This window comes from Cryptomeria japonica, chromosome 7 (assembly GCF_030272615.1).
Source record: "Cryptomeria japonica chromosome 7, Sugi_1.0, whole genome shotgun sequence".
NCBI classification, from domain to species: Eukaryota; Viridiplantae; Streptophyta; class Pinopsida; order Cupressales; family Cupressaceae; genus Cryptomeria; species Cryptomeria japonica.
Genome location: NC_081411.1, coordinates 93,800,375 through 93,823,152, shown reverse-complemented (window position 1 = coordinate 93,823,152; position 22,778 = coordinate 93,800,375).

The following is a 22,778-nucleotide window of genomic DNA, read 5'->3' as shown; positions in this document are numbered from 1 at the left end:
AATGTCTAACACTTGTAGGAGTTTGTGGGACAATCTGTTGTTGCTGAGCATCAGGTACCTATGGCATTTCATTTTCAGGATTCTCATCCAACACCACATATTCTTGTTTGTCATGTTCATATTTCTTTTCCTGCATCTGTTCTTTATACATGACCTTCTCATTGAATATAACATCTCTACTTCTAATTATTTTCTTATTTTCAAAATCCCATAACCGATAGCCATATTCATCTATCCCATATCCAATGAAGGTACATTTCTGAGATTTAGCATCAAGCTTGGTTCTGTTTTCTTTATCAACATGGACAAAAGCTTCACAACCAAAGGTTTTCAGAAAAGAATAATTTACCTTTTTACCAGTCTATGCCTCCTCTAGAATACCACCATCCAAAGGGGTTGAAAGTCCTTTATTTATCAAATAGACAGCAGTATGTATAGCATCTGCCCAAAAATGTAAGGGCAATCCAACATGCAATCTCATGCTCCTTGCGCGTTCCATGATAGTCCTATTCATTCTCTCTGACACACCATTTTCTTGTAGAGTTCCTGGAACTGTCTTCTGCTTTCGAATCCCATTTAAGGAGCAGTAATCTTCAAATGCTTTGCTGCAATACTCACCTCCATTATCCGATCTGAGACACTTCAACTTTTTCCCTGTCTCATTCTCAACCAAAGCTTTCCATTTCTTAAAAGTTTCAAAAACATCTGATTTTTGTTTTAGGAAATATACCCATATTTTTCTGGTTGAGTCATCAATAAAAATAACATAATAACAAGAGCCACCAAGAGATGATACCTGAGCCAGTCCCCATACATCTGAATGTACAAGCTCTAACTTCTCACTCTTCTTCTCTTTCCCAACCTTGAGAAATCTGACTCTTTTTTGTTTACCATAAACATAGTTTTCACAGAACTGTAAATCAATCTTCTTTAGTCCTAGCAATAGATTTTTGGAGTGGAGGGTTTTCATCCCTTTCTCACTCATGTGCCCAAGCCTATGGTGCCATATTATCAAATCTGTTCTTGCAACATCTATTGTTGTTGTCCCTGCAGTAACTTTATCTGTAGCAGCTAGGGTAAAGTAAGTGTTACCTATACATAGATATAATGTGCCTACCTTTGCACTTTTAGCTATTACTAATGATCCTTTACTGACCTTCCACATACTATCTGAGAGGGTAACTATGCAACCTTCACTACCTAGTTGCCCAACAAAAATTAAATTTCTTCTTAAATTAGGAACATGTCTTACCTCCTGCAGAAACCAGTCATTTCGATTCTGCAACTTGATCTTTATCTTTCCTTTTCCAACGATTTGACAGGGCTCATCATCACCCAAATATACCTGTCCAAAATCACCTTGAACATAATCTAGAAAATATTTTCTATGGGGTGTAGCATGAAATGAAGCCCCAGAATCTATTACCCAGGAATCATTAACATTATCCAAACATAAGATTAAAGCATCTTGTAAAGTATTACTTGCAATATTAGCTTCCTTATTGTCATTTTCATTTTTGTCTCCTTCTTTGTTTTTCCGAAACCAACAGTTTTTCTTTAGATGACCAGGCTTTCCGTAGTACCAGCAATCTTTCTTTCCTCTAGATTGAGAGCGTCCTTTCTTTGACTTCCCTCGCGACTTCTCATTCCCAGGGCCTTTTCCTCTTTCCTTTGATCTTCCTCTGTTCTCCACATTCAAAACACTACCCGAGGATATTGGAGTCTCACCTGTGCCTTTCCTTCGCATTTCTTCGCTTAGGATAACACCAACAATATCATCAAATACCAAAGTATTTTTGCCAGAGATAGAGTTACTTACAACCATAACCAAGCTATTCTAGCTTTCTGGCAAAGAACATAAAATCAAGAGAGCCCTAACCTCTTCTGCAAAGGTAATTTTTACCGAAGACAGTTGACTGGTAATTGTATTAAATTCATTTAAGTGCTCTGATACAGATCCTCCCTCACTCATTTCAAATTAAACAAACGCTTCATAAGAAATACCTTATTCGAAGCCGAGGGTTTCTCATACAACTTTGCCAATGTCGCCATCAAATCTACAGTCATTTTTGTTTCTGTTATATTGAATGCTACAGACAGTGCAAGGCACAATCGAATGGATCCCAGTGCCTTTCTATCTAAAATGTCCCACTCTTCATCTAACATTGTGGTCGCATTCTTTGCCTTTCCTTCCAATGGCTGCCACAAATCCTTTTGATACAGGTAATCCTCCATCTGCATTTTCCATAACTGATAGTTCTGGCCGTTAAACTTTTCGACCTTGAATTTGGAATCCTCCATTGCTCCCACTCAAATATGAGAGTCCTACCAATTTACAGAAAACCTCGCTCTGATACCAATTGTTTGGGTTTCAAGCAGATCCGAAGCAAATATGAACTAACAATTATATGCAGATTTAAATACAAAAGATAAAGAAATAAAACAAGACACAGATAACACAGAGATTTAACGTGGTTCACCCATAATAGGTTACGTCCACCATACATAGTCATCCAATCTTTCTTATTATCCAACAAAAACAGTACATCAACCTTACAATGCCTTAAGCATCCCAGCCGCTTATAACATGCGTTTTTAGGGTTTTATTACAATGTCGGTTTTCATCAAAAAATACCCCCAAAAAAAATTTCTCGAGGGCTCCCGCCCCCGAACCCCCGCTTTTCTCAGGGGCTGTCACCCCCAAATCCCTGCTCGGGGCCTGGCCCAACCCTGGACCCCGCCGAGGATACGTGCTGAGTGTACAGTACTTTGCTGATCAATCGCCACATTTCAACAATCTCCCACTTGGAGACTAATCAAGCTCCACACCGAACACAATTTGCCACCCTACAACAAAATTCTTAGGACACACAACCTTTAGAATGAAAACACGCTCTGACACCACTTGAAGTAGTCACAGGTTAGGAGGGACTTCAAAGAGATCAATTTGGACCGGTCAGCAAGACTAAACATAATACAAACACAAAGGACATGATGGAGGTAATGCAGAATAGATTGAATTATAACATGTAAACTGATTACAACCAACCAGTAACAACCGGGTTCTATAAACTGGCTCACAGGCCTACTAGAACATGCTCAAAGTACAAAATAGGTCACAATCGGGATCTCAAATCTCAAGATCTATCTTCTATGCTTATTATAACTATCTCCCACCATACTAATGCTCTATTATAATGATTTATATGATCCAAGGGGATCCGGTAGGCCCAAAAAGGATCACAACCCGAAAAATAAGACCTAACGTGCAAAACCAACAAGGTCGGCCTTTGCCAAGAGATTCCTCCGAAAAATACAAAGGATGAAGAGAATATCATGGGAAAAGGTTGATCACATGCCAAGGAACATCAGAATCAACACTTAGGGCTCCGCAAGCTACGAAAGGGATCTGGTAAGTCACCAATGCAAATAGGTCTAGGCAACTAGTAACAGGAAACTGACTCAGAAACTAGTAGCAATATCTTGCCGGAAAATGATCCAAATGCTCCAAGGTTTGGAAATAAGGAAGATGATCAAGTCTTCAAGTAAAATCCAACTCTATAGGTTCTGATGAGCCAAATATGGGACACACAGAAATAAATGTTGAGACTGCAAACAAAAAGCAAAACATAAAGGATGCAAGATTTCCATGAACCGAGAATGCTCCTACATGACAACCCCTTCTCAAGCTTTGAGGGTTTCTTTTCTCAGAAGTGTTACAGGGTCACCAAATTTGCCTTCTTGTGTGGATCCAGAGAAGGACAATGTTTTTATCAGTTTTGGAGTAAAATAGGCCTCACCATTGTGTTCATAATGTCCCAAAACCCTAAGATCAACTATTATTTCATTAAAATTTTGGGTCAATTTGGTTGAGGGCACAAAAAACAAGGTAAAATATGTGTGTAGCTAAAAAGTATAGGGATTTTGGAGTAAAATAAAATCGCCATCATGCTCCAAAGGCCCAAAAACCTTAAGATTGCTTATCATTGGCAAAAATTTGGAGACACACTTTACAAGGTTCAAAAAATCTATATGATCCTACTATCTCCATTAGCATGTACCTATGTTCGATTATTTTTTGCAAAAATAGGTTTAAAAAAATCTCAAATTATTTTGCTAAATTATTCATTAAAAGTTATGAAAAATTTTAAAAAGAAAAGGGGTCAATTTTTGTTTGTTTCAAAAAGAGGCATACCTTTTTCTATAGTAAGTACTTGCATTAGTAGCATACGTGCTTGCAAAGGGTCAACTCACAAGGAATATTCTTTCCATGCATTTTTTTTGTAATTTTTAATTTAAAAAAGAGAATATTCTTTTGTGAAGGCATATTTCAAGATTTTTTTATTAAAGGAGGAGCATATTCTTTTTGGGTGAATATTCCCTATTGACATCAATGCCCAATGGGCCCCCATTTGACTAGGGGCTAAGCTTTATAGCCCCTAGTTGTCTTTGCAAGCCCCTTTGAATAACTTTTAGTAAATTGAGTATAATTTGCGCATATGAACTCCATTTTTCACAAATGAGATATCAACAAAAAGTTAGTTTTGGTAGCGATCCAGATGTGTAGGTAGTTTTCTTAGATTTTACACCTTTTTCTATACCAAGGCTCCAAAGTCAAATTTTAGTTTCACACTTTTAGGTCCATAACTTGCATATACATACTCTATTTTTGGGAAACCAAATATTGTCAGAAAGCTCTTAGAGTCCTCTATCTAGATCTATTGTTATTTTTGACAATTTTTTTCCTAGGTAGTTTTTATTCAATATTTTGTGTTTACACTTTATGGCTGATTACTCGATTCTTTTGGCTTTTGACAACTTTCTATTGCATTGGATGGTTTCCTTGGGCTATTATACATGTATTTCTAACACTTCGCCCTATTTGTGCATTTTGCAAATCCTTTTCATGCACTTCTTTGTTTGTAGCTCAACATTGAGATAAAGAGTCAATCTTATGTATGATTTTTGGGGATTTTATACATAATTATGTTGTGTCTTGTTTTGTACATGCATTGCATTATAAACTTTCATAGGGGGTTATGTAGTGCCTTTTGTTTTGTCATCACACCTTTGTCTGGTGACTATTCCTCCACAACAACATCAAATACTAGATATTCTTGTCTCATGCGTATGTGCATTTGTTGCATACCTTTTTCAGTTGCAGGTACTTTCTTGTGCATATTTGGATCCTCCTTCATGCACTAATTGGTGACACACAATTTTAATGGATCTATCATTACTTTCCCTTGTCGGCATTACGGGGGGGGGGTTCTACTGTTTGTGTTAATGTTTCCTTAGTTTCACTTTAGAGTGAGATACACATTCATTATTAATTCCTATGTACTATTCGGATGCAATGGTTATATCTCTGTGAAATGGAGCTTTTACCATATAGACTCTTGCATTCAGTTTGTGGAGGTGACTTATCCTTATTTGATTAGTGTTCTTCAAACTATTGGCACTTGTATTTTTTACTAGTAGTTTACTCTTACATGGTTGAGCATTGTCATTGGGTTCACTCATGCAAATTTGAATTTTGAAACATGAGATTGCAAAATCAAACAACAAATTAGAAGACCTTCCATAAATGGGAGTGGGAAGAAAAATGCATCATATTCCTTAAAAGACAATATTACAAAATTAAGATTACAAATCATAATGATGTGCTTATATAAAGAGCTCAAAGATACCCTAAGTTAAAATCAGGAGAACTAAAGTAAAGCATGAAGGAGTTAAATAAAGCTCAACTAAAGTATTGCTAAGTAAATTTAAGCTAGAAAAAACATGATCGTAGATAGAAAATCACAACTCTAGATAAAACAACATTCACTCATGCAGATTCATGCACCATATGTATCTCCAATTGTCATAGATTTTGTGTTTCTTTTCCATCTAATTTTTTGAGTAGTGTCTTTGGGGGCACTCATAAAAATTATTGTCTTCTTGATCCTAATTATCATCTTGGTTTCATAGGAGGTTTCTTCATTCAACACTATAACAGTTATCATTCAATAATTGTCTACAACTTTTTTGTGCTTTGAGGATGTTCTTCATGTTCCTATTCTTGTTTGGGACATTTTCTTGGAGGGTTTTTAGTCCTTCATTCCTTTTTCTCTCTTTTGGAGTGGAGTTTTTTCCCATTGGGTTTTTCCCCTTTTCCTTCACTTTGAGAGACCATTTTTTGTACATGGGTATCTCATCAGGCCTAGTTGTCATGACCCATTCTTGCATTTAATGCATTTAGAGGATTTTTAACTTCTCCCTAAGTTTCACTTAAGGAGGGTAGTTAGATCATTTTAGCTAGAGCTTTGCTATTTCATCTAGAGTTATGCTTGTCTATCTATCATCATGCTTTTTATAGATTAAGTTCACTTAGTGATACTTTAGTTGAGCTTTATTTAGCTCCTTCATGCTTTACTTAGTTCTCCTAATTATAGATTAGGGCATCTCTTGATTTCTATAAAAACAAGCCTTTATGCATTATAATCTTCATTCTATAATCTTTTCTTTTGAGGAATATATCATTCTTTTGTGTTACTCTCGTTTGTGGAAGGTGTTTTACTTTCTTGTTTGATCATGTCGGGTTCTGTTGTAAACTTTTGTGTTGTTTATCACTATCTTTCATCAAAGGATACATTAGCTGAGGAATCACGAACATTATTTTTCCCATTCCTTCTAAGCATTGTTTTTCATAATTTCAACATCTAAATATACTTTTATGAAGGATTTTGGATCTACTATTGTATTCAAATCCATCTTTTGGTGTACTCTTTCTTCTTTTTTTCTTACCAGTACATTTTTACTTAGGTCTTACCATCATTCATAGACTTTCTCCTCATCCACTCGTTGAGAAATTTTGTAACAAGGGCATCCATCTTCAAATCTACACATAACCACTAAGTGTAACAATTACATTTTTCTAATATTTAGGAAAAAGGAAAATTAACAAGATGTAGTTATCCTCTTTTTCAATCTTAGCATAAATTTATAATTAGATGACATAAGATTAAATTAAGAGAATTCTAGTGTTTTAAAAATGAGTCTCCTTTTATTGTTAATGAATGTAATCCTCTTTTAAGGTACAACTTATGAAAAAGACTCTTAGTTTAATATATTTCTCTTATTCTCTTCCATAAAATAATTTGTGATAATTTTACTAGAAATGTTCAAGAGGGTGTAATTGAAAAGCCACAAAGTTATTTTACCACAATATTTTAATACATCCTTAAGTAATATTCATCTAACATGACTATGGAATTTTTCTCATTTACTATTCATTTTCATTGGTCCATATCTTCGAAGATATCCTATGTCATCACATTTCAAGGTTCATAACATGTGTCATTAAACGTGTACTTAATATATGTATAGGATAAATTAGCTATGATCTCTATCATTAGAATCTTAATTACACTAAAAATATAAAATATTGTATTACAACAAAAACCCACAATACTTGAAAAGAGGTATCCCAAGCTTTCTAATATGGCCGAACCTGGTTCATATACCATATATTGATAAATTTGGTAAAAATATAGTAAAAGAGATTCCTCCTTGGTTATTAAAAAATACATTAAATGATAGACCATACACATAGAAATGGAAATAATAGTGCAACAACAAAAAAAATGGAAACCATAAGAATGTCAATGTACATGGGAAAGACTCTCTTAAATAAAAAACTTGACACCAAAGAGAGTACAATCTTGTATAAATCTCAAATGAAGAGTGCATTAACATAATCTATCCCTCTTAATAATATAGTTCCAACAACATAATGACACAATTCATGAAAAAACTTACATATTATTATCCCATTATTTGATTATATAGCCAATTGAAATACAAGATACTATATATGATATTCAAAATCATGTTGAAATCAAGGACAAAACTAAGCAACCAAAAAATGACAATTCATATTTTAATGCCCTTCACATATGCGAAACCTTATTGAATAGTATGTTGTTCTTGTTGGGAAATGTATATGTAAACTGTTTAGCAACTAAATTAAAATCTAAACATAATTATTTAACATGTAGGTATTTTCACATTACCTCGTTAATGAAAATATCAAAATAATGAAATCTATAAAAAGAATTAGTTGTATTTTTGGATGTAAACTAAACTCAAAAAAGAAACAATGAGATAGATAAAATTGAAATAATCATAAAGAGAATGACATTGATATATCCTATGAAAACTATTAAAAAAAAAAAACTACCCTCCAAAGCAATGAATCAATGTATTATTTAGTAACAAATAGTCACAATACAATGTACCACACTTTTTACTTAACTTGAATATCAACTATTTCTTTTGGTGGGAAAATAATAGTATAACATTGCAAAAATTCCTTCCATGTACATATTATTTCTCTCACCTCTATTATATAGGCTTAAGAGGCCTTGAAAACCAACAACAAGAAATACCATTGGCCCAAACAAGGTCCCAAAATAGAATTTTATGAATTATCATATGATCCTCACATTTCTATAGCAATTTTAGAACCAAAAAACAACTTTTTCATGAGCATATTTGACATCTATCATACAAGTTGATATATTTAACTCCCAAGCACTCCCTCATGAAGCACAAATAATATCCCATGTCTATTTAATGATAGAAAATTCTTTTATAAGTCTACTATGTAATCGTCTTATCAAAGCCCTTGCATTTCATAATATCTCATGCACCATTAATGTTCATATATTTTATTACACATCTTTCATGACGAGATATTATTTTACACACAATATGTGAATATTTAGAAATGACATAAAGTGGGATGTCCAATTTCATGATGACATATATAATAATTTAATAATTAATTAATACAAATAACAAGACTTGGAATACATATGACACCTAATCCCGACATACACTCCCATCAATTTTTGTGTAATTTAGAATAGGATTACATATCTAAAAAATATGCAACACTAGTGAGACAAACATTCATAAGGTATTGGAAACACACCCAACTAGTTGTAACTTGAAGAAAGGTACACAAATCACTAAAAGTCCTACTATCATACTATCTATCTCAATCCACAATCAAAAGTCCTTAATTTACAATTAAAAAAATAGTTAAAGACACTTTTATTATATTCCAAGGACACATATACCTCCTTAAGTCTCCCATTGCATGGGAACTTCTAGTCTAAAAATGACCAAAGGATCCAAATAATACATACATATAGGATATGACTAATTCCTTTATCACAATGTCAAAGAACACATTGGTTAGAAAACTTGCAAACAAAATATCGTAACCATATTAGGAATTAGTTAGAAACTTCACAAACTACAATCTCAAGGATAGTTATCCTTGTATTGCAGAGCATGGGTGGAAAATGGTCCACTCCATCTCTGAGTCCACCTTGGAGGTACTTTATCCTCCTCGATCAAGCCTACGAGCACAAATCAACCTCCTAGTTGATGAGGCTTAACCCTTGATGGATGACATGCTTGATAAGAATATGCAGACTATCTCCCTCCACCAAGCTCAAGAGCAAACATGTGCCTCCTAGCCCATGAGGCTTAATCCCTTATGGTTGTCATGCCTAATGAGGGCTATGTCGAGTCTTCACCTCTCGTGAACTTGAAAGGTTTATCGACCTTCTTGTTTTGCAACCATTTTTATCTAGTTTAAAATAGATTAACTATATGAATATGTCATAACATATTTATCATAATAGAAATACAATTAGTTTTACATAACTTGGGAAACAATATTCAAATTGTAAAATAATGCAATTTCTTTCAATTATCCCTATATAATTTCAACAAGGAATATATATTGCATTCATATCTAATTCATATAATACTTTCACACATAAATTTATTGATTCTTCTCTTTATTTGCCATTTCCTAATTTCTAATCAAAAGCTCATTATTTTATCAGATTATTTATTTTCTCATTTCTTGTTTCTCATTCGGTGATCCTTCATGGATACCTTCTTAATGAATATGTTTGCCCTATTTAACACTTCAAATGAGAAAGGGACATACCTATTATTTTTCAAGATTTATACCCCTTCAACATTGCTACCTTTTTAAAGAGTCACAACTCTTCTTTTTAATCATTGGCCTAAAATAACTTAATGCAAGCGAACTCTTGATTAATCTTCAATTGTTTTTTTTGGTAATTGTTCTTAATGTTATGCATTTAAACCTTGATCGATTCCCTTAATTAAAATGCTACTATTTCATTAACTTAATAGCCTACGTTTGACTAGAAAAAGGTTGCAATTTGATTCTTAAATAAGGCCTCCGTCTCCTACTTTGGTGGGGGCATGACAAAGAGGGTGAACAATAGTGAAATAAAAAAGTCTACCCAAAACAAACAAGATGTATGACATTTTGACATAGGAACATCATTGATTGTTTCTAATCAAAATATATGTTAAATTAAGTTGTGTTATGGTTAGTAACTATTGAGATCATATCTTAAACGATTAATTTATAACTTGAACTACTATTAAGGAGTATAATAATGCTTATTCTATGTTGACTATACCGGTTTCTTCCACAACAATATAATAGGAATTTACATATGCATGTTGTATGTAAAACTCTTTTTTTGTGAGCACATCACCACATGGTTTTAGGTGTCCTTTACATGTCAAGACACCAACACTTTACACGTCAATACATTTATTGTTCATTTTGAGTATAGTAGAATATTTATTCTTTAACTCTAGTTAAATACAATTTCTATAGTTTGCATTTATTTTTTCAAAATTTTAATTATTATATGAGAAACAAACCAATCATATTTATAATTTTGAAGTGTTTAAAAAGAAAAATTTATATCTATATAAAATCAAGATTCTTATCCAATTTTACTTATATGCAAAAATAACTTACAATAATTCTAGTTTCTAAACTGATAAGACACACTAATTATAACAATATTTATTTTTATAACTAATAACCTAGAACTCTTTAGATACACAAGAATCTCCTAAAAATTCTATTAAATTCTTTTTATGACTTCTAAATTAGATTGTGTGAGTTTGTTTGCATATGATAAAAAACTCTATTAAATTTGTAATAGCTTCCAAATCTTTAAATACAATTTAACACAAGAATCCCCTAAAAATTCTATAAAATTTGTAAGCCCTTTTTGATGTGAAAATTTCAGATTTTGTTATTTTTGCAGTTTTAAGGTTAGGGAAAGGTATTTAAGCCCATAGGCTTCTATTCTGGACTGTACCTGTCTCACACTCATAAACCACCAGAATTTTTACTCTGAAACATTTTGACGGGATTCAAAAATATTTTTAAGCCGATCAGAAAACAGATTTTTTTGGGCCCAGAGAAAAAAATCTGTTGGAGTTTGGTATCTGAAGGTTTTTGTAATTATCGTTTCGTTAACTTGCAGCAGTGACAACAATAAAAATGCCTTGCTGTTGAAAATCAAGGATAGACACTGTACTACTGGCGCTCGGTTGAGAAAATTCTGGAACTGATTAACTTCTGCAATACCTCCTGTCTTTCGCCGCCTTCTACCACCGCTCAAATTTCCTATGAATACTGCAAAGTAAATTATTGAGTACACGAGCAGTCAAACAAATCTCACGCACTGACCGGTATTTACATTCTCCTCTTTGAAGAATCTTTGTCCTGTTTGAGAGTTAATTTTAGCATTCGTTTCTCTGCGGTTTATTTTTCTGCTGGACAAGTGTAAAGATTTATATTATTTGGAACTCGTCCAGTCTCGTATAAATCTCCATTGGCATTCTTGAAGATAATTTATGCTAGGGTATAGAAAGGGGGATAAATATGGGTTTTTTTTTCTCGCAATACCGTTGAATTCTACAAACAGGTATAAATGAGAAGGATAAATTTGGGGTCGTCTTATGCTCATGTGACCATACAACTTCATTCTGTGCAATCCCACAATAATAGCAGTCCATGAGACCACTCTTCGTTGAAGTATTTGTCAAACAGTTCACGCGCATTCTGTATGCTTCCACATCTTGCGTACATGCCTACCAGAGCATTGCCAACACCAATATCCGACAGGATTCCACTTTCAATTATTGTTTTATTAATTCTCATACCCTGTTCCAAATATCCCAGTTTGGCGCACGTGTGTAGGATGCTGGCACAATCTTCTTATAAAATCATTGAAAATGTTGCACTAGCTGAGATAATTACCAATATGTAAAGCCATTCAAGATGTTTAGGAAGAGCAGGGCAATCTTCAATGGATATGGTCGTGAATGTACCGATTTCAATTGTAGAGTCTACCAGGTTTACGAGAAATGGGTATAGTGGTCACTATTGCAATTTTATTTTACATCTGCTCTTTGGATATGCCAAGAGTTTCTAATGACTTTTGAACGAATCCACTTTGTGCAATGCCTATGATCTAGGAATCCCTTGAAACCAGTTTACTTTGAGGAATTCTAACAGTTTGCATGCCTTGTTTGTAATTCCACATTGCCCTCCAAATTGCATGAGTGTTGGACTGTTGGCCTCTCCCTTGCCTTCACACCATCCATCGGAACCTCAACAGTCCATCCCAATGCCTTCAAAAAAAATTTAGCATCGAAATTTCAGATTTGTGTTTCCAGTCATATTGTTTCCTTAACATCATTGAGTGCTTCGCAGTTAAATTTTTTTGTCTAAATCTTTTGGATCATAGTTTTGGACCATCTCTCACTATCTTCTTTTTCACCCTCCAAAACTTTCTTGATTCCATTTTTTGGACTGTTCAGACCTCCCTTTCTATCATGCGTTTTTCGCCAACTCCAACCCCTCAACTTCCAAACCTTGATCATAGTTTGGACCATCTCTTATCCAACTACCTTTTCCATGTCAATCTCTCACTATCTTCTTTTTCACCCTCCAAAACTTTCTTGATTCTATTTTTTGGACTGTTCAGACCTCCCTTTCTATCATGCGTTTTTCGCCAACTCCAACCCCTCAACTTCCAAACCTTGTTCTAGGTATTCCTTTGGAGTCTGGATTTTTAACTTTCTTGTCATAAGGTATTCCCAACCTTTATCCTTGACATTTGAAAGCATTGTTATCTTTTTGAAGTTGTCTATTTGGACTTCCTCCATTTCACATATCTTGATGGTATGAGTTTCTTGTCACCCCAATCCTTGATGCACTGACTAAAGGCATGAAGTATAATTTCCCCTCAACCTCTAAAGTCTAAAACTTTCACCATTTTTCACTAATCATTTCCATCTACTTCCTTACACATCCTCTACACATCCAAAAGACATTGATGACTAAGGATGAAATCATATCTTTCTAGGAAAAAGGTTTTTCCCTACTTAGAAATCTTTAATGTGAAAAATGATTTGCAAGTCTTAAGCACGTTCTCGTGTCCCCCATCCCCCACATGGATTTTAATGTGTTTGTAGGCCTTTTAATCTTTTGTAACTATATGGACTTGAAAAAACTTATTAAATGAAGTTAGCTTTTCTACCAAACCCATGTGACTTATGTATGTATTGTTAATGTTTTTTCGTCTACTGTTTGCAGTTCATTCAAGTGCACATTCATTTTTTCCATCAGTCTACATTTTGTAAACCTGTACATTTATTTGTCTTTCAATGGAGTTTAAATAAAGCAAGAATTTAGTTAAATAGTACATTTTTTTACAACACCCCTGCTCTGCTTCTGCTCTATATGCTTAATAGCAAGCTTATTTCACTCATTCTCTTCTTTGATTTGAAACAATTGAATATTTGGACAAAGATAAGGACTGGGAACTATTTGACAAATCCTTAGAACCCATCAATATGTGAAAATTGATTTTTTGGCAATGTGAAGCCCAATTGGAATGATAATTGAAACTTTATACTGAAAATTTGCCTACTCATTGACCAAAGCAAAGAAGGGAAGTTTGATCATGCCAGCAATTGCTTGAAATTTTGTCTCTTTGTTGCATTTCCAGGCAGCAATGGTGAAATACCAATTCCTCAAGTCTTTCACACAATTTACATACCTGTAATAGGTTACTATTTATTTTCCAACTGTTGGTAGCTCCTTTGACTAAACCAACAGTAATCACATTAGATTCTCCTACAACCAGCTTTTGAATGCTGAAGAAACCATGACCTCCAATCCCTTCATGTTGGATTCATCATGTAAACCCATGTCCTTTTAGGTTCATTTATATGGTTCTATTACCTCCAAAAATTATATTATGAACACTCCATCCTGATGCACCTTTCCGATTATAAAGTGTTCCTTATTTTACTATGTATCTAAACTACCCATTTTTTCTATGACATTTTTCACACACCTTTTCATTTCGACATCTTTTATACTTGACAATTTTTATACCAATTTTTTTACCATGTACCTGAACAACCTATTTGAATTACTTGCTGACAGTAATCCTGAGATTAATAAGACTTAAAAAATGATTTGACATGTCAACATGGGTTAATGTACTACTCATAACCCATTATGACAATTTTGAAAAGAATGCAACTCTGTTATGTTAATTAAGAAATCTAATTTTTGGCTTATAATGTTTGCAGTGACGGGAATTCCTTGATGTATACATAATGTGCAGTATCTGAGATATATAGTTAGGTTCAGTCTTCTTCAGAACATTTTGGTGGTAATGTTCATTCAGCAAAACAAAGTTTTCTCACATGGTCTTTTCCAATGATCCTGAGTTTCTCAATATAAATATATTTATGACTTTTTTATTAAATCATGAACATTTAGTAATAAAAGGGAAATCTATTTCCTCCTTTCACCTCACACCATATTTAGTATGCTTGAATGCCTTTCTATCATTACAGTTTTAGTATAGGTTTTACTTATTCTTGATACCTTCTTTCTCTACTTTGTATTAGATTCCTCAATTCTTTCTTTGTAATAAGCTGAAATATATACAAGACCTTTTATTTAATCGCGCAGGTTTGATTAAATTTGGGGCTTCATAGCTTTCGTGTACTTAGAAAGAGTATCTATCCAGTGCCCTTTAACCTATTACCGCATTCTTGGTCAGTATGATAACCTTGAGCTATTTCATAATATTATAATTACCTGAGCTATATGTTTCAAACTCCAACCCCTTATTTACGTTAATTCTTTCTGACGTTCCCATTACATACTTCCAAGATTATGCTAATTCCAAGGAGTTAAAAAGTTGACTACATTCTTGTAACCTGGTATAGAAATCCTTAGAACTACTTTAGCATCTTTAGTTCTATTGGAGACAGGGTAATAGCCATGCACAGAGATTATGCATGACACTTAGCACACTTATACTCTGTTTAGAGAGTATACATGACTTCATTAGTCCATTTGCTTTCCTTTGGACCTTATTGCATGGTGAACTTGTGTTTGATTCTTTGTTCAGTTCAGTCCAAGTGTTCTATGATAGCCAGTCATAATGGAACTTTTAGCCTTGAGTTTTGAAAAGAGTTTCCCTTAACAATGAATAATCTCATAATACAACATTGATCCAAATATAATCTCTTGACTAGGTGTTTAGTGTTAAATTTAGTACTTTCAGATTGAATAAAACTCAGAAAATTAGAATAAGGTTAATTAGCTTATTGTTTCCAGACTTAAGCATAATAAAGGAAATGAAATGCAAAAGACAAAACACAGTTACCCTGGGAAAACCTCCTAGGAGGAAAAACCCAGCCAAAGGATCCTCAGATCTGATTATGATTTTAATTCAACTGAACATTACATATGGTCTGCAGCCTCTTATGAAGTTCGCTGCCTTTAATTATGGATCTGCAGATGTCTTGATGAAGTTTGCTGGCTGCTGTTGAGGATCTGAACTTCACTGCCTTTAATTATGGATCTGCAGATGTCTGATGAAGTTCGCAGGCTGCTATTGAGGATCTGAAGTTGCCTAATGGAGTTCACTGTCTACTGCTGCTATCTAGAGTAGTTCGCTGGTTGCCAGATCCCTGAATATGAAATTCGCTTTTCACCGAATATACTTTTCATCTGCTTGAATTGTGTTTTAATAATGAGAAGCAAATGCCACATTTATAGGAGACTTAGGAGACTTATTCCTTTTAACATGTCGGCCTTCTTTTAAACATAATTAATTATATTAATTCCTTATTAGATAGGGTCGGCCCTATCAAGGAGGCGTGAAGGGTTTAAGTGAAGCGTGGAACCTTTTTGGGTGGGGCCAGGCCCTATATTAAGGAGGCGGATTCCAATGTTGCCCAAGGCAATTGGAATCCGCCAGCCCTAATTACAATCAACACTCCCTCTTAATTAGGGAATAGAATCATAATCATAATCTTCCAGCTTGCACACAAGCATAGACTGGATCCACCTTGCATTGCTCACAGAGGGTGGAGAGGATCCTTTTCTACCATCTTACATTGCCCGCAGAGGATGGTTTAACAATTACACTTCTCTCTGAGAAGTTTACAATACCACCTTACATTGCCTGCAGAGGGTGGTTAACATTTACAATACCATCTTACATTGCCCGCAGAGGATGGTTAAGAATTATACTTCTCCCCGAGGAGTTTTACAATACCACCTTACATTGCCCGCAGAGGGTGGTTTTATACAATACAAAGTATCACTGAAATTGAGACTCCCTCTCAATCGGAGTTTCATTTTCCACAATACCAAGTCTATCCCTGAAGTGCACAAACTTCACTTTGGATAGAGGCTTGGTAAGGATATCTGCAACCTGCTCATCAGTGCTGACGTATTTTAGCTGAATGGCACCCCTTTGCACCATATCCCGAATAAAATGATAATGGGTTTCCACATGTTTTGACCTGTCATGAAACACTGGATTGATAGACATTTTAATACAACTCTGGTTATCACAGTGAATAACTGTAGGGTCCCATGGCTGACCAAATAGTCCAGCAAGAAGCTTATGAAGCCACACTGCTTCTTTGGATGCTACACTTGCTGCAATATACTCAGCTTCAGCAGTACTCAATGCCAGTGAGGATTGTTTTCTGCAGGCCCAAGAGATCATTGCAGAACCCAAGCTGAAACAAATACCGGAGGTGCTTTTCCTGTCTTTGACGCTTCCAGCCCAGTCTGCATCAGAATAACCTTCCAAGGTTATTGGAGTGTTACATGGATACTTCAGCCCAAAGCCAACCGTGCCCCATAATTACCTTAGAATATGCTTGGCTGCAACAAAGTGAACATGCTTGGGCAAACTCATGAACTGACTGAGAGCATTCACAACAAAACATATGTCTGGTCTAGTGTTAACTAGATACATTAGTGATCCAATCAACTGTCGGTACTCGGATGGATCTGCAAATTCAGAGTTAGCTGCAGAAACACTTAACTTCTTTAAGTTAGATTCCATAGGAGTAAACATTGGTCTACAATCCATCATTCTAAATCTTTTCAAAATGTCAATAGTATACTTTCCTTGACTTAGAAAGATTTCGTTAGATCTTTGCCATACTTCTAGACCTAGAAAATAATGCATTAGGCCTAAATCTTTCATTTCAAATTCTGAAGCTAATTCTTTCTTGCATCTAATAATGAGTTCATCTTTACCAGTCAGAAATAAGTCGTCCACATAAAGAACTAGAATTAGCATTTCATCATTGGCTACTTTAAAGTAAATGTTAGGGTCAGCATCATTTTTACAAAAGCCTAGACTTAGCAAATATTTATCAATTCTTTCATACCAAGCACGAGGAGCTTGTTTAAGACCATACAAAGCTTTCTTTAACCTGCACACATGGGTTAATCTATCCTGAATCTCATATCCCTCAGGTTGCTCAATGTAGACTTCTTCCTCAATGACACCATTGAGAAAGGCAGTCTTAACATCCATCTGATGTAGTTTCCAACCCTTAGAAGCAGCAATAGCAATAATTGTTCTAATGGAAGTGTATCTAGCAACAGGAGCAAATGTTTCTTCATAGTCTATGCCTTCCTTTTGGGAAAAACCACGTGCTACAAATCTAGCTTTATATTTTTCAATACTACCATCAGCATTATGTTTAATTTTAAATAACCATTTAGAGGAAACAACAGACTTACCTTTGGGTCTGGGCACAAGGTCCCATACATCATTCTTGATGATTGACTGATATTCTTCATCCATAGCAAGCTTCCAGGCATGATGACTTAAGGCTTCTTCAACATTGCAAGGTTCAGTTTCAATGAGATTACACATTAAAGAAACATAGTTGGAAAATACCTGAGGTCTCTTAGTTTCACGGAAGGTGCCACTTGGAGCAGCAAATCTTTCAGCTTCTTGAATGGTGTTTCTTACCCAAAGTGGTCTCTTCTTGGTAACGACAATGTCACTAGGAATATCAGTGGGATTCATGGGTTCTGGAGGATCATCATGATCATCTTGAGGTGGAGGTTCAACTTGCTCCCTCTGAATCTCAGGGTTAGTATCAACGTTTATATTTTGATTATCATTAGATTCATCAATAACACAGGAACCTTTCGATTTCTTAAACGCAATGTCTTCTTCAAATTTAACATCCCTACTTACCTCAGCATACCTTTGGCCTGGGATGTAAATCTTGAATGCTTTGGAGGATTCACTGTATCCGACTAGCATGCCTTTCTTTCCAAAGGGTTCCAACTTTGATCGCTTTTCCTTGGGCACGTGAACATAGACGGGACTTCCAAAGATCCTGAGGTGATTAATGTCTGGTTTGAATCCCGTGAAGGCTTCTTCCGGGGTCATGTTCTTTAGAGCACGATGAGGACATCTGTTCTGGATATATACTACTGTTCTAGAAGCTTCAGCCCATAGGAAGGTCTGCAAGTCTTGATCATGGATCATAGCCTTTGCAGCCTCCACAATGGTCCTATTCTTTCTTTCAGCAACACCATTTTGTTGAGGATTGTATGGCACACAAAACTCCCTCTTAATTCCTGACTCAACACAAAAATCATGAAAGCTACCGGAGGTGTACTCACCTCCATTGTCAGATCTTAAACATTTGATTCTTTTACTAGAGAGGTTTTCAGTTAATGCTTTAAACTCCTTAAATTTACTTAAGACTTCATCAGATTCTTTAGATTCCAAGAAGTAGATCCAAGTTTTCCTAGAGAAATCATCTATGAAGATTACATAATAAAGGAATCCACTAGGAGATGCTATAGACATAGGACCACATAAATCAGAGTGAACAAGTTCTAGTTTGTCTTTAGCTCTATTTTCACTTTTATGAAATGGACTTTTAACATTCTTACCAATAGCACAACCTTTACAAGTGTTATCATGAATTTGACTGAGTTTAGGCATACCTTTGACTAACCTTTCAAGGGATGGAAGGGCTTGATAATGTAGATGTCCAAGTCTTCTATGCCATAATTCACATGATTCCGGGGCCTCATTAATGAGGGCTTGAATAGGGTTAGTAGAGAGCTTATAAAGACTATCATATCTATGACCAATTATATGAGCAGATTTAAAACTATCTTTCTTAGACCAAGCAAGAACTTTTCCTTCAGAAAATGCAATTTGATAACTTTTATCTTCTAGAGCAGAAATGGAAATTAGGTTTCTTTTAATTCTAGGAACAAATAATATATCACTAAGATGCAAGGAAATACCAGAATCTAATTTTAGAGAAGTAGAGCCAGAACCTCTTACCAAATAACGAGCGTCATCACCAATTACCACATGAAGGCTGGTATCCTTTTCTACTAGGCCTGAAAGATGATCGCAGTAACCTGTGATGTGTCTGGAGGCACCACTGTCAATCAACCATGTATTGCTATCTGAGGGTACACTGCTAGATAGAGCGGAGATGAATAAGTAGTCATCATTTTGTTTTGAGACTTCATTTAGGTTTGCTTCACTTTGGTTAGGGTTAAGCTGAAATTCCTTAACATAATGACCGAATTTGTCACATCTAAAACATCGCACACGCGAGGTATCTCTTGGTTTCTTCCAAGGGTGTTGGGAACTAAAGGATCTGGAATCCCTATTTCTTTTAGGATAAGGTTGCTTCCAATTTCCCCTTTTCTTGCATTGAGCTGCAAGCATGTGATGTTCATCTACATGGAGGCTCTTGGATTGACTCCTTGTGAAGAGGCGAGACTCTTCTTGGATGCAATCATTCTTAAGGCGATCAAGAGTAGGTAACTCCAACCAACCACTTACGGTTTGGATAAATGACTCCCAAGAGTGAGGTAGACCATTAAGGGCAATCATGACAAGGTCTTTATCTTCCATGTTATGGCCAACTAAACCTAGCTGATTCTTTAGTTCTGAAATTTTTATGAAGTAGGAAATAATAGAATCTTCTTTAGCCATTTTGATATTAAGTAGTTGCTGTCTTAACGTAATTGCCCTACTAAGATTGTTAACTTCATATGTACCTTGTAGGTGGCTGAACATTTCCCTTGCAGTGGTGAATGAAGCAATAGAGGTGACGAGGTGGTCTTTGACTGAATCAATGAGAATCTTCCTGGCTTTGATAGCATCACTTTTGAATTGTTTCAACTCAGCTGCATCCGAAGGCTCGGTTAGCTCTTTTGCTTCAATGAATTGGAGAAGATCTTCTTCCTCAAGAGCTAACTTGATTCGAACTTTCCATGCAGTAAAATTTAGATTCCCATCAAGCCTATCTTCAACTTTCAGCCCCATTGACCTGATCTACAAAAGCTACAGCAATCTGGAAATAAAGGTGTACTGAATTTTAAATCTGAAGATTGATCTAACCAATTAGCTCTGATACCATGTTAAATTTAGTACTTTCAGATTGAATAAAACTCAGAAAATTAGAATAAGGTTAATTAGCTTATTGTTTTCCAGACTTAAGCATAATAAAGGAAATGAAATGCAAAAGACAAAACACAGTTACCCTGGGAAAACCTCCTAGGAGGAAAAACCCAGCCAAAGGATCCTCAGATCTGGTTATGATTTTAATTCAACTGAACATTACATATGGTCTGCAGCCTCTTATGAAGTTCACTGCCTTTAATTATGGATCTGCAGATGTCTTGATGAAGTTCGCTGGCTGCTGTTGAGGATCTGAACTTCGCTGCCTTTAATTATGGATCTGCAGATGTCTGATGAAGTTCGCAGGCTGCTATTGAGGATCTGAAGTTGCCTAATGGAGTTTGCTGTCTACTGCTGCTATCTAGAGTAGTTCGTTGGTTGCCAGATCCCTGAATATGAAATTCGCTTTTCACCGAATATACTTTTCATCTGCTTGAATTGTGTTTTAATAATGAGAAGCAAATGCCACATTTATAGGAGACTTATTCCTTTTGACATGTCGGCCTTCTTTTAAACATAATTAATTATATTAATTCCTTATTAGATAGGGTCGGCCCTATCAAGGAGGCGTGAAGGGTTTAAGTGAAGCGTGGAACCTTTTTGGGTGCACCGAAAGGTATTGGGCCAGGCCCTATATTAAGGAGGCGGATTCCAATGTTGCCCAAGGCAATTGGAATCCGCCAGCCCTAATTACAACCAACATTTAGAACTTATTTCCCTATGGTTTTGAACTTTAAGTATAGACAATGTTTGTGCTAATACTATGTTGGTAAACAGATTTGTCACTTCAAAATATTCTACTATGTGCCCAATGGAGGAGTGACAAAAAGTTCCCAACAGTTGGATAGATCATTCGTTGAAACACGATCTTTCTCTGCATTTGAGAGGGGCAGATCCCTCGTATGATAGGGGTATTTATATTTTCACGTATAATTAACCTTGAAAAGAAAATGAACAATAACTATGAATGAAGTTTAAGGAAATCTACACAATAAACATACGATTGCCACTTAGATTCCATTAGCCTTTAAACTTATCACTATCAACTCTAGACTACGCATGAGAAGAGAGTGAAACAAAACATTAAGTTTGCATAACGCCTATATATTTCAGAGATACCAAAGAAATCTATGATGTTATCTGACCATTGTCGTCATGAAACTGGTAAACTAGTTTGCAAGCTTGTTATTTCAATATCACAGGATGATTACATAACATCGAGCAAATGAACACTTAACAATCATGGAAGTACTCCCAATCTGCCTTGTATTCAAAATGATGAAATTATACAATTCAAAATTTTAGCTGTCCCAAACTCACAAAATCCAAAAAGTCCTACCATCTCTCTTTCTAATATTTATAGCCTCTCAAAATAAGTACCTCATAACCACCTTTGATTCTGAGTTAAAAACTAACTCATTTATGCGCAAATTACAATGAGTTAATGTTGATGTGTTTTTTATGCACATGCGAACACAGAATAAAATACCGAAGTATCTTATCCTCTCTTGAACAAAGTTCCCGACTGCTGAAGATCTCGCTGAAGGATCAGTCGGAGTAACTCTAAGGTTCTGTTATGTAGGATCTCTACGTGTGGATAAGCTCTCTATGGTATGATGTGATTTTGTTGGAATCACAAGGGGACTTACACTTGACGACCTAAACGTCTGATTCGCTTTGAATATTACTGGAACATAGGATTTCACTATTCTAGATTTTTTGAAAAAAAGGAAAAAAGGATGAGGGCGAGGGAAGGATCTAATTCTGACACTAAGAATGTAGGAGCTATTGAGACATGGACCAACTAGGACTCGAACCTAGGACCTTCCGTATGCTGCTAGAGTGCTCTACCACTGAGCTACTGGCCCCTCTTGGACTAGTCCATCGTCGGTTTAGGTGTGGCTTATTTCCAACACCTACACCCCCCCTAAGCCACACCTCTCGTGTGCTTGGGGCTCCTAGCTTGGACCTGGCTCTGATACCATGTTGAGACATGGACCAACTAGGACTCGAACCTAGGACCTTCCATATGCTGCTGGAGTGCTCTACCACTGAGCTACTGGCCCC